Source organism: Pan paniscus, chromosome 12, assembly GCF_029289425.2.
Source record: "Pan paniscus chromosome 12, NHGRI_mPanPan1-v2.0_pri, whole genome shotgun sequence".
In the NCBI taxonomy this organism is placed as follows: Eukaryota; Metazoa; Chordata; class Mammalia; order Primates; family Hominidae; genus Pan; species Pan paniscus.
In genome coordinates, this window is record NC_073261.2 from 110,441,323 (window position 1) to 110,456,986 (window position 15,664).

Here is a 15,664-nt window from a genome sequence, read left to right on the forward strand (position 1 = left end):
ATGCAGGACTAAAATAGTGAGCTCATCTGAAGACTAATGTGTTGGAACAAACTCTGAACATGGGCAGGGCTGGGATGTCCTAATGTCGTCTTTTCACTGCTTCCCCACTCTATGCATTTGGACGGATCTTCAGAGTCTCTGAGCCTGTTTCCTTGTGGAGAGACTAATGCCTGCCATGCCCAGTTCTCAGCACTACTTTGTAGATGCAGTGTGATAAGGGGTGTGAAATTTACATGCATTGACACTGGTGGTGTTTCATTGTGATTATAGACCCAGTGTTATGAGGCCCTGGTACCAACTGCAGCTCTATTTCTTGCTGTCTAATCATGGACAAGTTACCTCTCTATCAGCCTCAAAGCCCACATCTGTCAAATGAAGAGGGTGAGGCTATATGTTTTATTTCTGTTTTCTTTAATTTTTTTGAGACAGAGTCTTGCTCTGTCACCCAGGCTGGAGTGCAGTGGTGCCATCTTGGCTCACTGCAATCTCCACCTTCCAGGTTCAAGCGATTCTCCTGCCTCAGCCTCACAAGTACCTGGGACTACAGGCATGCATCACCACGCCAGGCTAATTTTTGTATTTTTAGTAAAGACAGGGTTTCACCATGTTGGCCAAGCTGGTTCAAACTCCTGACCTCAAGTGATCCACCTTCCTCAGCCTCCGAAAGTGCTGGGATTACAGACGTGAGCCACGGCGCTGGCCTAGATGTTTTATTTCACTGCGACTCCAAGTGTAACTACCAGTATGTCATGAAATAAGGAGCCTGCATTAGAATATTAAACAATGCCCTGCTTCTTTCATCGAGACAGTCTTGTTATCAAAACAAAACAAAAAACCGCTGAGCTAAACAGCATGCTTAGTGAGTAGCACTACACTGACTGTATTAGCCCTTCCATGACTACATGATAGGATTTCAATGACATTCTTATCCTACTTGCAAGATAAACAAGGATCCAGGAAATTGATTAAATTCAGGATTCACCCAGATGGGGCCACTGTCTCTTCTAATTACTCAACAGGTCTTTACAGGGGGCCTACTATAGCCCAGCCCAGTGGTCCCTGCCCAGGACCCTCCAAATCAAATGGGGAGACAAGACATAAGCAAGGAACATCACAAGAAGGCTAGGCACTAGGCAGTCCTACACAGAACAGAATTGCAGAGAAGTCCATGGAGTCAAGTGTCTCTGAGACAGAGCAAATGGGGAAGCCTTCCTCACGAGGAGGTGGCATTTTCACCAGGGTTGATGAAGTTAACCTGCATTAAGTGAAATTTAGAAAGTTCTAGGAACACAGAGCCTTATACACAGTGTTTTTGTGCTCATTTCTTAGTAATCTAGAAATGGGTTCTGGTGCTCATGGTTGAGATACTAGCCAGTTCTCTCAGGCAGATAATCCAGACTTCTTGCATGTAGCTAGATTCCTGTGAACACTTTGATGCATTTGTATTAGAAAGAAAACATCCAAGTCACAAATAGCATCTATGCAGGGAGAACTCTCACACCTTTTCCTTTCCCTGCAGAGACCAGTGACCTATTGAAGTGGTGCCTCTGGCTCAGTCGGCCTCAGTCTTCCGCTGGGACTCAGACCTGCTCCGGAAGTAAAAAATATTCCTGATACGTCATCAACACTGTCCTCTTTGTGCTTAATTTGCATTGACAACTGAAAAGTTAAGCAGATGCATCATTGGGCCTCCTTGTTCATTTTTTACACTTCACTGTAAAAAACAAGAAATGATTATAGAAAAATATATATATCTGCTGGAAAACTCCTTTCTCCCCTCTAGTTCCGAATCTTGCAATTGGGAATGTTTGTCATATTTTAAATCAGCAGATGATAGTTGGCTGCATCTGCCCGTGTGGCATTTTTTTTTTCTTCTGGGTTCACACATAAACTTCCTTTCCTTCCCTCTAAATTTCTGTCTTTCTTTTTACCTCTCTGTCTTTTGGTAGATCGTCTTTCTTTTTTTCTTCCCATCTTTATGGTTTCTCTACACAATCCTTTAGCCATGTTATTGTTCAAATTTAACTTCCAATTCTCAAGTTACTGTGTGTGTGGTTTTTTCTTATCTACAAAGGAAATATTCCCATGGGAAAAGATAAGTGTGAAACAAGGGCAGCTAGGGTCCTATCTTTGGGGTGTCCAGACTTATACAAAGAACTTTTTAATGAACTGTTTTGTTTTTGTTTTTTGTTTTTGTTTTTGTTTTTTTCCTCAAAAAAGGAAGACATGTGTAGCCTCTGCCCCAGAGGGGGAGAATTCTTGGCTGAGGAGGATAGGTGGAGAGGGTTTCCAAACTCTCCACCTTCAAGTCCTAAGTCTTTGAAAGCTATCCTAAGATAAAGCAACATTCTCTTGTGAATTTTGTAATAAGAATTCTAGACTTGTTGGGTATGAGGCACATCTGAGCATGAATTGCCTTGGGTTTCCACAGGCCATCCTAGAATCCCTGGGAAGGAAGGGCTCCCTTTATTCCTGGACCGCCTTTGATGACACACAACCTTTGACCCTGATCAATGCATCCTCCTCCCAAGCAGTGCAGACAGGAGCAGCTCTCTCAGCACCCAGAGGAAGCGCGGGCATTCGGCTCTGACCTCTCACCCTGCCCCTAACCTTACTGATAATTGAGTTTTCCATTCGTACTCACCAGCAGGCTCTCTACACAAAGAAACAAGCCCCCCTTACTCTGTCTTTACCGAGATGAAACCACGAGCAGGGTCTGTTCAGCCAACACCAGCATCCGGTACCAGAACACACAAGAGGATCGGATCTGGGTCCCGGCTCCCCGATTCCATCCTGGGCCTCCCAGCACCTCCCATGCCGCCAGGACAGAGCACCTGACTCAGACAGCATTTGTTTCTCCTAGTGTGGCACTTGAAGAGAGAACTGTGTCTCTTTGAAAAATGTTCATGTTGCAGAGCAATTTAAAACACACACCTCCTTCCAAGTGCCCTTCCATAAAAGCCTGCTTTCCAGAAGCTCCTGGAATCCTAAAAACTGAATCAAAGACATTTTAAAATGAACTTTCTCTACCTCCCTTTGAATCTTTGTAAAATCTCTTATTGTAGAATAAAGTAAGCTATCAACAAGCCCTTTCAAAACATTTCCACCCTAAGTTTGCCCTATGCGTGGAAAGAATGGATGGCTAGAATCACCCCCTCGACCTCCTGCTGAAGAGGACAAGGTGCTGGTTTGGGAGGCAAGTCCCCAGCCAGTGAGTTGGGGCTCCCGGAACTGCTGTCCACGAGGAGGGGAAGATGGAGTCCTGAGATGCCCGCACTACCCTCGGCAAATGCTTGAGGGCTTCCAACTTAGAAATGGTAATGACCTCATTAGCATCATGCACTTCCCCCTGCAAGTGACACCATCTCCTCCGGCTCTCACATCCCCACTGAGGTAGCTAGATCTTGTGCCAAGAAACCAAAGGGCAGAGGATGTGTCCAAGGTCACCAGAAGAGGTGGAGCCAAGACTTCGAGCCAAGTTTTCGGACTCTGCAGCCATGAAACTTGGGGAGTGCCCCGCTGCTTCTAGAGGAGCACCCCTGGAAGGCAGAAGAACCAGAGGAAGCTTCGAGGGTAGGACAAAGACACAAGAACATGTGAAAGCAGAGACAGAACTGTTCTTGCCAGAGGGAGAGGTGGAGACTTCAGAAGACAGAACAGTCGCCATGGCAGTGGCATTCTGGGGGGTGGAGGTGCTTCCTGGGGAGGAAGGGCCCAGCTGAGCCTTAAGGATGGAGCAGCATTGAGAGTAGTAGAGGGGAGATGGCGAGGTGCTTTAGCAGGGGGACCTGCCTGGGAAGAGGCTTCAAGCAGGAAGCCCTGATGGAGACAATGATGAGGTCCTGGGCTGACAGCCTGTTGGAGAGAGAGGGAGGGCCACACGTGCAAGGCCTTGAAAGTTGAGCCAGGAGTTGGGGCTTTCTGTGTAAGCAGTCTCTTAGAATACCTACTGTAGGGGTGTAGTGTACAGTCTTTAACAACAAGGACATTTTCCCATTTGGAAATTGAAAAGTGGGAAAACTCAGCCAGAATGGCACCCATATATGGGCCAAGCAAAGCAAGACCCATTGGCCTAAAAGCCTCCTCTTCATTCCCCACTGCCTGCCCTCTTGCCCAGACAGTGTGAAGCTCCCTAGGCCCGTGCTCAATCTCCAGCCTTCTGGGCTGCTTTATGGCAGATTCAGATGCAAAAGGTCTGGGAGTGACTCAAGAATCTCTGTTTTTACTGAGTGTCCATAGGTGTTGTTAACCACGAACCAGTTTAGAAAGAAGAAACACCACTGTGAGGATCACCCGGGGCACTAGGAAATAACAGGGCCTCTCCTCTGCAGAGCCTGAGCTAGCAGGTCCATGGGGAGAACCAGGAATCTGGGTCTTTAACAAAAGCAGGGCCAGGTTTTGGTTGAGATGAGCAAGGTGAGCCATCCAAGTGCAGGGTCAACTCCTGTCCTCATTTCAAAGTTTCTTCGCTCCATTGCTCATCATGGACATTTTTGCACTGATTTTTGTTATCATTTATCTTGTAACTGAGTTTTTTTGGCTTCTCCTTAAAATTTGCACCTAAAATGAGTGTCTCACTTGCCTCACCCTTGTCTTGGCCCACAACAAAAGCCCCAGGTGATCCCCAGGATGATGGCTGAGTCCAGGACACTCAGCACAGCCTTCCAGCTCTTTCCTTTGCCTGCATTTCCAGCCTCATCCACCTCATCCCTGAGCACAGGCTCTGCACACCCACCCCAGCCCAGTGACCAGCTCTCCAAACAGCCTCTGCACATACTCTTCCCTCTTCTTGCAATGTCCTTGCTGCCTCTGGGGTCCCCACTCCACCTGGGCAGCCCCTCCTCCAATGCCACCAATGGCCCCCTGTATACATATAGGGCTGGGAGCTCTGCCACACTCTCCCGCTGAAACTACCAGCCTCCCGCAACAACCCCAGGAAAGAATAGTGTCTTCACTTCTACGCTCATTTTGCCCACAGCCCCAAGTCAGGACTGTCTCACCATCCCATTATTGTTCAATGTGCCTGTGAGCCCCTTGAAGAAAAAGGAAATATCTTATTCCAGATCCTCCCACTCCTAGAACATACCCTGGCACTGAAGAGAGGATGGCTGGATGGATGGATGGATGGGTGGGGTGGGTGGGTGGATAGATGGATAGATGAATGAATAAAATTCGAGGCACAATGGGCTGATCACAGGCCTCACAACCCAAACCTGGGCTTGAATCCGACTTCACTACCCACCTCTGAATGCTCCTAACAAGTGACTTAACAACACCAGCTCCATCTCCTCATCTATAAAATGGAACTAAGGGGGCTGCCTTTGCAAGGTTGTTGTGAAAATTAAAAGCAGTTTACTGAGTGCCTGGCACCCGGTAATAGGTGTTGCATAAATTGAAAAAATAACAGGGATCAGATGGCAGACTGCCTTTCCCCTTGGAACCATTGTATGGTGCTGTGTGCTCTGAGAGGCCATGCAATAAAGCACTATGTGGCTTGCTGCTGTGATCCTTGTAGGCTGGCTAAGCTTAGTCTCACAAGTGGTTCATAATGATCAAGGCTTAAGTGAGGCTTGGTCCCTGAATCCACTGGAGGGATTTTACATTCTAAAGTCAGATGGAGGAAAGAAATGATGCGGGTCTTCATTGAGTTTAAAGCCCACTGATTCAACTCAGATTTGAGGAACATCAGCTGGCACTTCCCACGTCTGTGTAGGGTGGCACCTGCTGGGAGTCACTCCTAGATGCTGTCACAGACAGAGTCTCCTGAAGTCCCTTTCAAGTCTTAAATATCATGTGAAAGATCTTACCCTGGAGTAGACTTATCTTGACCCTTCATGTATTAATCAGGATTCTCCAGAGAAACAACCTATACATATCCAGAAAGAAACAGAGAAATATTTACTTTAAGGAATTGCTCATGACTGTGGATACTTGCAAATCTGAAATTTGCGGGAGAGGTGGGCAGGCTGGAGACCCTGGGAAGTGTTGATGTTGCAGTCTTGAGTCCAAAGACAGCTGGAATTGAATCCACCTTTGGATTCATCTTCATGAGGATTTCTTCATCTTCGAGGGACCTCAATGTTTTCTCTTAAGACCTGGAGGATAATATGTTTATTCAGAATCTACTGACTTCAATGTTAATCTAAAAAAAAAAAAAAAAAAAAGCCTTTACAGTGACATCTAGACTGGCATTTGACCAAACAAATGGGCACCTTAGCCTAGCCACACTGACATACAAAATTAGCCATCATGCTCCCCAAGTTTGCAATATGAAAAAGAATCAGCCCACCTAACAGTCAGTCACTTCATAAGAAGCAATAATGGGAAAGCGCTTTGCCAGGGAAAAGACGCCCCACAGAACAGCTGCTGCCAGGATGGGGGCTAAATCTGCTGTTTGGGGACAACCAGGACATACCAAGTGTTCTACTAGGCTGTTTGACAGACAAAAAGGAAGCTGGCAGAGTCCTTTCTGGGAAAACTAATTCATTCACCGGATACTATTGGCTCTACTGAGCACCAGGCTTACCAGATCCCATCCAGTGGACAAATGTTACAACAAGGGGGCATGCCAAGGGGGAAAGCCAGGGGTGTGCAGCATCCACACAGGAAACTCAGGAGGATGCTTGTAGTGAGCAGGAGTTGGGGGCAACTAGCAGCAAACTCAGTGGCCATCACCAGAGGAATGAGTAAGGAAAACTTAGTGATGTACGATGTGAAATTTTTTGCAGCATGTGGAAACAATTAACTAGATGTACACACACCTTAGATTTTAAAAACACAATGCTGAACGGGGAAAAAGTAAGAAACAGAACAGTTGATAGCACAATATCATTTATATAAGTTTAGAGTACATCACACAAGGCAACGTGCTTTAGAGAGATGCATGTAATTTCAAGGATACAAAGCAGATGCGTTGGAGCACTTGCCTATGAGAAGAGGGGGATGGGATGGGAATTTAAACTAAGTGGATAAATGAGAAGAGGAGCCTGGCATGAATCAATGAGGTAATGTTTCATGAACTGCGGAGTAACTCAACCCTCTGCACTGTGGTCCAGAAAGTGGAAGAAAAATCATTGCTGAGAGCCGCCACCAGGTTATCAAGATTTGTTCAAGGTCTATCTTTTCTTCTAGATCAGAAGTCATAGCCCAGGAGCCAAATCCAACCCACCACCAGGTTCTGTAAATAAAGTTTTACTGGCACACAGCCACACTCATTCATTTACATATTGCCTGTGGCTGTTTTTACAGGACAATGGGAGAGTTGAGGAGTTGCAACAGAGACTATATGGTCTGCGAAGCTTAAGACAGTTATGACCTGGCCCTTTACAAAAAAGGTTTGCCAACCCCTGCTCCAGACTAAAAGCTCCATGATGGTAAGGGCTATAGGTAAAGAGAAAAGAGAGAGCTCCATGAATAGTGATGTATCAACACTGGCCGAACACAAAACAAGCCCACGGGCTTCCCACAGCTCTAGGGTATGACTCAGACTGCAAGTGGTGGCCACTCAGTTCTTCAACTGCACCAAGGGCCCTCTGACCCTAGGCCTTTGTGTGTGCTGATCTTCTCTGTGGAATGTTCTCTCTCTACTTCTTCGTCTGACCAACTCTACCATATGTCTTCTAGGAGCCTTCTCTGGTGCCCTGCCCCTAGCCTGGGAAGTCATTTAGACCCTTTCATAGCCTCAGCACTTTCTGATAAAACACAGCACCCTGGTATTGTGTGCTCAACAGGGTGAACACACAGGTCTGCCTTCCTTTCTAGACCAAAACCTATCAAGGGCATGGACCAAGTCCTGCTCGATTCTGAGTTCCCAGCTCCTCTAGCACAGCACATAGTAGGTGCTCAATAAAAATTTTTTAAAAAATAAATCAATGAATTCAAGAATGAGTAAATGAAAAGGTGTGATGCAGGGATGGTAAGCAGGACAACGTGGCAGGAGCAGAGGACATGCAGGGAAAGGGGAAAGAGTAAGATTAGGAAAGATTGGGGGAAATGATAAAAGGCCTGAAACGCCAAGAAGTAGATGCTTTCTTCCAAAGGGCATGTGCTGAAGCCTGACTTCCCAACACAAAGACTGTCTACTGCATGAATAATTGACTTGGAGCTGGAAGGAGTCAGAATCCAGGTCATCCCCCATTCCCCCATGGAGATGGTGCAGCCCCATTTCCAGCCTGGTTCCTCAGCTGACCTGCTTGCTTCCAGCCTCTATTCATCCTCTGGTGGATGCAGGCATGACCTATTCCACACACAGTGAGGGCTCAGAATGGAGCCCCATACTGGGGTCTGCCCTGGCTTTGCCAAGACAGAGCATGTTCAGCTTCTCCCTGGTCCTGGAAGACAGGAGTGTCAGATGGAGTCTTTAGGCTCTATTCTCTGCAGTCCTCTGAGCCCATGGCCTTCTGGCTTGTGAGCATATGATAAACCAAGCACCTTTCCCCTTTGCTGTGGGCTGTAAGAGTAGATGGCATCACAGAGTCCTGAAGACCCCCACAGAGCACTGACCCTCACATCGCAGCTCCTCTCACTGCCTCCAGTCCCCTCGGTCCCTGTGCCCACCTGGGAAGGCTTTCTATGGGACTTTCTCACACACTCACCCATTCTGTGTGTACTAGAAGTTCATTCCCAAGGCAAGGCAGAAGGTGGTGTGTGGCCCAGATGTGCTAAGCTTCCAGTGCAGGGGAGCCCTGTGTCATCTTAAATCTGAGATGGTAGATCCAGGCCTTGAAGTACCAGTGCAGCGTGCCACTTACTATCTAAGACCTGGACTTGCTGGGAGGCAACGTAATAGGGTGGCATGTTGGCTTTCCAGGGCTTCCATCACAAAGACCCACGGACAGAATGACTGAAATAGCAAAACTTTATTTCTTTGCAGTTCTGCCAGCAAGAAGTCCAAGATCAAGGTATCTGCAGAATCAGTTTCTTTTGAGGCCTCTCTTCTTGGCCCATAGATGGCCGTCTTCTCCCTGCCTTCACCTGTTCTTTCCTCTGTGCGTGTCTGTGTCCTAATCTCTTCTTCTTATAAGAATATCAGTCTATTGGATTAGGGTCCACTCTAATAACCTCACTTTAACTTGATTGCCTCTTTTAAAACCCTATCTCCAAATACAGTTACATTCTGAGGCACCAGGGGTGGTTAGGACTGCAACACATGAGCTGGGGAGAGGAGATACAAATCAGTCCGTGACAGCTGGAAAGGGCTTGGCATGGAGGCCAGATGGAAAGGAGCTCAAATCCTAGCCCCTCACCTCACTGAGCCTCAGTTTCCTCATCAACAAAATGAGGGGATTATTTCTCCCTTGGGGGCACCTCTGAGGATGGAGTGAGATAAGACACATGCCTGCACCCAGTGCAGTCCTGGGTACCTGGTAAATGGCGTTTATTATGAACACTGTTCCTGGACTCTGGCTCTCACATATTCCAGCTCCTGGTCATTCTCCATTAACTCCATCTGTATGAACCACAGCTACATGCCAAAGGGTCATATCATGTGTCACATTTGTTCTTTCCCAATTCACCCAAACATCTCACTTTAGCATCTCAGCTCACATTGTTTTGGACATTTTTCTTGCTAAAATCATCTACATTTATTAATCATGAATATAGTCAGATGACCCCATCCAAGGAGGGACTGTCTGGTGGGATGGTTAAGAGTTTATCAAATTCTCTAGTCCAGAGCAAGTATAAAAGGAACAGGGGAAAAAAATTGAACAAAAGAGAAGACTTTATCAAAGTCTTGGTTTGATCCTGGCTCTGCTACTTACATGCTGTGTGAACCTAGGCAAATCATTGAAACACTCAGTGTCCTCCTCTGTAACGTGAGAATCATAAAAGTAGCTCTCTCATGGGGCTGTAGTGACATTTAACTGAGCTTAGATATGAGAAGCTCTTCCAACAGGGCAAAGCACAAAGTAAGCACTACATGTCTGTCAGCCACGATTACGATGTTTCACGGTTGTGGAGCGTCCTCCTGCTCTGTCTATTGACAAAGCCTGCAAGACCCTTCTGTGAGCAGCATTCCTACTACAGAGGTGCCTGATGAACTCTGGGCCCCCTCAGTTCTCATTTGGCCTAAACGCCCAACTGTGTCATACACTTGGCACCAAGCACGCCCGGTTTCATTTCAGGAGTGAGAGTCACACTATGTGTCTCTGAAGGGTGTGAGCACGTGTCCACCCCCTGGTGTTCCACAGCCTGAACACAATGCTAAGTACACAGTAGGTTCTTGGGAAGCAAACAGTTGTGGACTGACTGATAAAACTACATGACGACAACTCAGCAACAACCCACCTACCTGGAGGACTGTACCATAGTCTGAAATCTGCAAAGATGTTGAGGGAAAAGTGCCATTATTCTGAAACGCACATTTTTTTTTTTTTTTTTTTTGAGATGGGGTTTCACTCTTGTTGTCCAGGCTGGAGTACAGTGGTGCGATCTCGGCTCACTGAAACCTCTGCCTCCCGGGTTCAAGAAATTATCCTGCCTCAGCCTCCTGAGTAGCTGGGATTACAGGCACCTACTTTTATGCCTGGCTAATTTTTGTATTTTTAGTAGAGACGGGGTTTCACTATGTTGGCCACGCTGGTCTCGGACTCCTGACCTCAGGTGATCTGCCTGCCTTGGTCTCCCAAAGTGCTGGGATTACAGGCATGAGCCACTGTGCCCAGCCCTGAAATGGAATTTTTGACGTAAATAAAATGTTTTAAAAAATAAATTAGGCCTGGCACGGTGGCTTACGCCTGTAATCCCAGCACTCTGGGAGGCCAAGGCGTGTGGATCACGAGGTCAGGAGATCAAGACCATCCTGGCTAACACGGTGAAACCCTGTGTCTACTAAAAATACAAAAAAATTAGCCAGGCATGGTGGTGGGCACCTGTAGTCCCAGCTACTTGGGAGGCTGAGGCAGGAGAATGGCGTGAACCCGAGAGGCAGAGCTTGCAGTGGGCCGAGATCACACCACTGCACTCCAGCCTAGGTGACAGAAGGAGACTCTGTCTCAAAAGAAAAAAAAAACAAAACAAACAAATAAAAAATAAATTAGAGCTTGGGATTTTTTGTGTGTGTTGTTTTGTCTTTGTTTGTTTTGTTTTGCCTTAAGCTCCTGAGTGACTTTACTCTGATGATGGGCAAATCCTACTAACTAACCAGACTTATTTGTAAAGTTTCTGCAAATAGACCACAGCATGTCCCATTCCTGTGTCCCACAAGGAATGCCGTTGGTGGGATGGGGCAGGACTGCCCTTCAAAGTCAGTATTACGTTTTATATGAAAAAATATTCAACATCATTAATCATCAGAGAAATGAAAATCAAAACCATCTCACACCAGTCAGAATGGCTATAATTGAAGAATCAAAAAATAGCAGATGCTGGAGAGGCTGCGGAGAAAAGGCCACGCATTCTTTGTGGGAATGTAAATTAGTGCAGCCACTGTGGAAAGCAGTCTGACGATTTCTCGAATAACTTAAAACAGCTACCATTTAACCCAGCAATCTCATTACTGGATATATTCGCAAAGGAATATAGATCATTCTACCAAAAAGACATATGCTTTCATATGTTCATCACAGCACAATTTCCAATAGCAAAGACATGGAATCAACCTAGGTACCCATCAACAATGGATTGGATGCAGAAAATGTGGTCTATATACACCATGGAATACTACACAGTCACAGAAAAAGAATAAAATCATGTCCTTTGTAGCAACACGGATGCAGCTGAAAGTCATAATCCTGAGAGAATTAACACAGGAAAAAAAACCAAATACCGTACATTCTCACTTATAAGTGGGAGCTAAACATTGGGTACTCATGGACATAAAGATGGCAACAATCAACACTGGGCACTACTAGAGAAGGGAGGGGGCAAAGGCTGAAAAATTACCTATTGGGCACCGTGCTCACTACCTGGGTGCTGGGGCCATTTGTACCTCCAACCTCAGCATCACACAATATACCCATGTAACGAACCTGCATATGTAACCTCTGGATATAAAATAAAAGTTAATTTTTTTTAAGAAGTCAGTATTACGTTTTGCTTTGTTTTGTTTTGTTTTTTGAGACGGAGTCTCGCTGTCGCCCAGGCTGGAGTGCGGTGGCGTGCTCTCTGCTCACTGCAGGCTCCGCCCCCCGGGGTTCACTCCACTCTCCTGCCTCAACCTCCTGAGTAGCTGGGACTACAGGCGCCCGCCACCTCGCCCAGCTAATTTTTTGTATTTTTAGTAGAGACAGGGTTTCACCATGTTAGCCAGGATGGTCTCGATCTCCTGACCTCGTGATCTGCCCGCCTCGGCCTCCCAAAGTGCTGGGATTACAGGCGTGAGCCACCGCGCCTGGCCGTCAATATTATGTTTTAAAGACTGGTAACGTGAGAAATCTGGAATCAGGGTAAGGGTCCCAAACTTTGGAGCACAGCACACTTCCCTGCCTGAGTGGTTTTATGTAAGTAAGTTTATTCGTTTAATCCTCACAAGAGCCCCCGTGGCGGATAAGGAGTCTGGGGCATGAGGACTCAGTCACTGGCCCCAGATTAGACAACAATCGGCAGCAGAGCCAGCCTCACTCCTGGCAGCCTGGTGACAGGGTAAAGCCCCGACCATCCCTCGACCCTACCTTCCACCTGAGGTTGGTGTTGCACTTCTCATGGTGATGGGCAGGTTCTCACAGGCTCCTCACAGCACGCCATGCGGGTGGCAGACAAGGAGAGGACTCTTCTGCCCGTCTGCCCATCTTGCAGTTGGGAAGTCTGAGCCATGGGTTGTTCTGAGCAGCATCCTGAGCTTCTCTCCTGTCTCTACCTCCACACCCCGAAGGTAGGCGCTCTTAGCAAGATATAAGTCAATCCATTTGTCCATTTGATTTAGGAAATGCCCACTGTGCTCCAGGGTAGGTCAGGTCCTCAGCTGGACACCCAGAGGACCACAGAAGGGACAAGACCAGGCCAGCCCTGCGGAACGTACTAGGCCTGTGTGTGGTGGGGCAGAGAGACACATGCCTGTCCTCATAGGGGAAAGTACAAGTGCAGAGTGAATCCCAGGAGGGCAAGATCATCACCCTCTGGGGTTATCAGAGAGACTTCCTGGAGGGTAATGTACCTGCCAACTTCCTGAACCAAGTCTGACAGTCCCATGTGTGTCCCTCACCCAGTGGCCAACAAAAGAATGGTTTGGGCTTCCTCAGCTATCGAAGGAGGCCATTCACCAGGCTCCCTGGCTTGGGCTTGACGTTGGCTCCCATTCCCAGTTCATCCCAGAGTCTACACAGAGTGTCCACCCAGCAGCTCCATCCCTTTTCCAGCCCTGTGATCTGCCTTGGACCTTTCTGAACTAGGCTCACTGAATTTGACCTTCAGGATGATGTAGGGCCCCCTGGAATTCAGCATCTTCCCTCCCAGCCTCTTCGGGTGCCCATCCTGCCCAGCCCTCCTCGCTGGCCCCAGCAAGAGACAGATTTGAAAAGTCAGAACTGAAGAGAAGGACATTTAGGACATGCCCCAGAGAGTCCTGGCCTTCCTTCTCCTCCGGGAAGTAGACGACCTACTCACCCATCTTCAAAATCCTCATCATCTCATCCTTGAGGCTATTTTCCACAATGAACGTTGGAGATCACGTTTGTCATGAGTTGATGGTTTCTAGGGTGATTTTTCCCTTGAGAAAATCTTGACTTCCTTACACAGGAGCTGGCTGTGTGTGGTGCAAAGGGAAGAGAGAGATGCATTGCTAAAGAGTAGAACGGATATCTTTGACGCAGAAAATGAATCCCTGGCCTGTGCAGGAAAATGAGAAAAGACAGGGAAATGGAAACCTTCCTCCCAAATATCTCAGGACCCCCGAGTATCTGCTAGCAGCCAAGCAGCCATGCGGCCTGTGTCTCCACTGAGCTCTAGGAGAGACCCTCAGGGCTGCTCTAGGGGAGAGATTCCAGCCAAGCTGCCAATAATAGCATTAGTGTCAGCCCTCCCAGCTTTCTCCTCTTTTGTGCAGGTAAAGGAATCACCCATCATCTCTACTACCCTTCACTGAACCCTTTTCTTCCTTATCATGCCACCCTAGGGGCTTAAAATCTCTGCCATAAGAGTCAGAACCCCCTTCTGCGTGTCTCAGAGTCCCTCCCCATTGCCTGTTCCAGCCTGCTGTCCTTTGGCTCAAACCTTTGTGCCCACTGACCTCTGCTGTGCTCGCCAGCTTCCAGCACCTGCCCTACACTTGCTCTGTCTCTATTGCTTTTTTGTACCCATTTAACTGATTGACTGGCCTCTGCCCTTCCTCCAGGACAGGATGGCTTAGCTTTGCGAAGCCTCTGTGGGGAAGGAGCCCACATGAGCCAGATGCACACCTACAGCCTGGGCAGTGCGTCCTGCCTCTGAGGGGCCAGGCCTTCACTCTGCCAGGGCCCTGATCTTAGCTGTGACCAGCCACCCCACAACCTACACCATTGCAGACACATAGTGGCCAGCGTGGACTGCAGCAGCTGCTTAGCAGTAGTCTGGGCCCATTAGACTCCTCCCTCTATCTGAGGCTCTCCAGACTTGGGTCCAGGGCCTGACAGTCTAACCACAGTCATCTGTTCTGCATGTAGCAGAACAAGCACCTTCTAGAAATGTAAAAATATCTTTACCTTCCATTTATTGGACTATTTTCTTGTCTCCAACTACAACAAGGAAAAGAGCCAAAGAGGACCACTCGAGTGACATCCCTGGTGTATACACTGGAAAAGCGATAATAAGCAGAGCGTGGACCACTCCGGATCTCACTGTCGATGGCCCTCTCCCAGCCCTGCACTCCCACAGAAGTTGGGTAAACCTCTGTCAAACACCCATCAGACATTAATGTCACATTAATTTTGCACATGATGGTCTCTCCTTCTAGAATTTAAGTTTTTTGAGGGTAGGGAATGTATCTTCACCCATTCTTGTATTCCTTCAGGCATTCATGTTATCAGTCAACAGCATTTACTGAGCACCTGCTTTATGCCCAGGCCCTGCCCTAGACCCCGGGATGCAAAGATAAATAAGATATAGCCCAGGCTCATGCCTGTCATCCCAGCACTTTGGGAGACTGAGGCAGGTGGATCACAAGGTCAAGAGATCGAGACCATCCTGGACAATATGGTGAAACCCGTCTCTACTAAAAATACGAAAATTAGCTGGGCATGGTGGTGTGCACCTGTAGTCCCAGCTACTCGGGAGGCTGAGGCAGGAGAATCACTTGAAGCCAGGAGGCGGAGGTTGCAGTGAACCAAGATCGCGCCACCACACTCCAGCGTGGCAACAGATAAATAATATACTGTCCCTGTCCTTGAGGCTCCCAGTCCAGTGATTGGTAAATAGATGTTTATGACTCAGCATGACAAATTCAATAATAGAAAAATGCAGAGGACAATGTGAGTTAAAAGGAAGAAGCATTTTCCCCATTTCAGGAGGTCAAAAAACACATCACAGAGAAGGAGGTTTCTAAACTGGGCTTTGAAGGATGACTAGGAGTTCTTTGGGCCAGAAAGACATTGCAGAAGTGAACACGTACCAACACCATTGATAAAACCTCAGCAATTGTTGTGGTTCCTGGCACATAGAAAATGCTCAGGAAAAGTTGCTGAGTTGCACTAAGTGAGGATATCGTGACTGACAGAAACCCAGTCCAAGGACTGGGGAAAGAGGGCCCCATCCT

The 15,664-nt window shown here is 47.4% G+C and overlaps 1 long non-coding RNA gene across 1 annotated transcript in view; it reads right to left on the reverse strand.

Annotated features, from left to right (window-relative positions):
- Nucleotides 1–1,206: 1,206 nt before the first annotated feature.
- The window catches only part of LOC130541241 (uncharacterized), a 35,392-nt gene continuing 20,934 nt past the window's right edge, over nt 1,207–15,664 (reverse strand). The window contains exons 2-4 of the long non-coding RNA XR_008955286.1: nt 13,543–13,681; nt 5,903–6,095; nt 1,207–1,714 (exon numbers count right to left, since the gene is read on the reverse strand). This is a non-coding gene — a long non-coding RNA (uncharacterized LOC130541241). The remainder of the gene's footprint in view (nt 1,715–5,902; nt 6,096–13,542; nt 13,682–15,664) is intronic.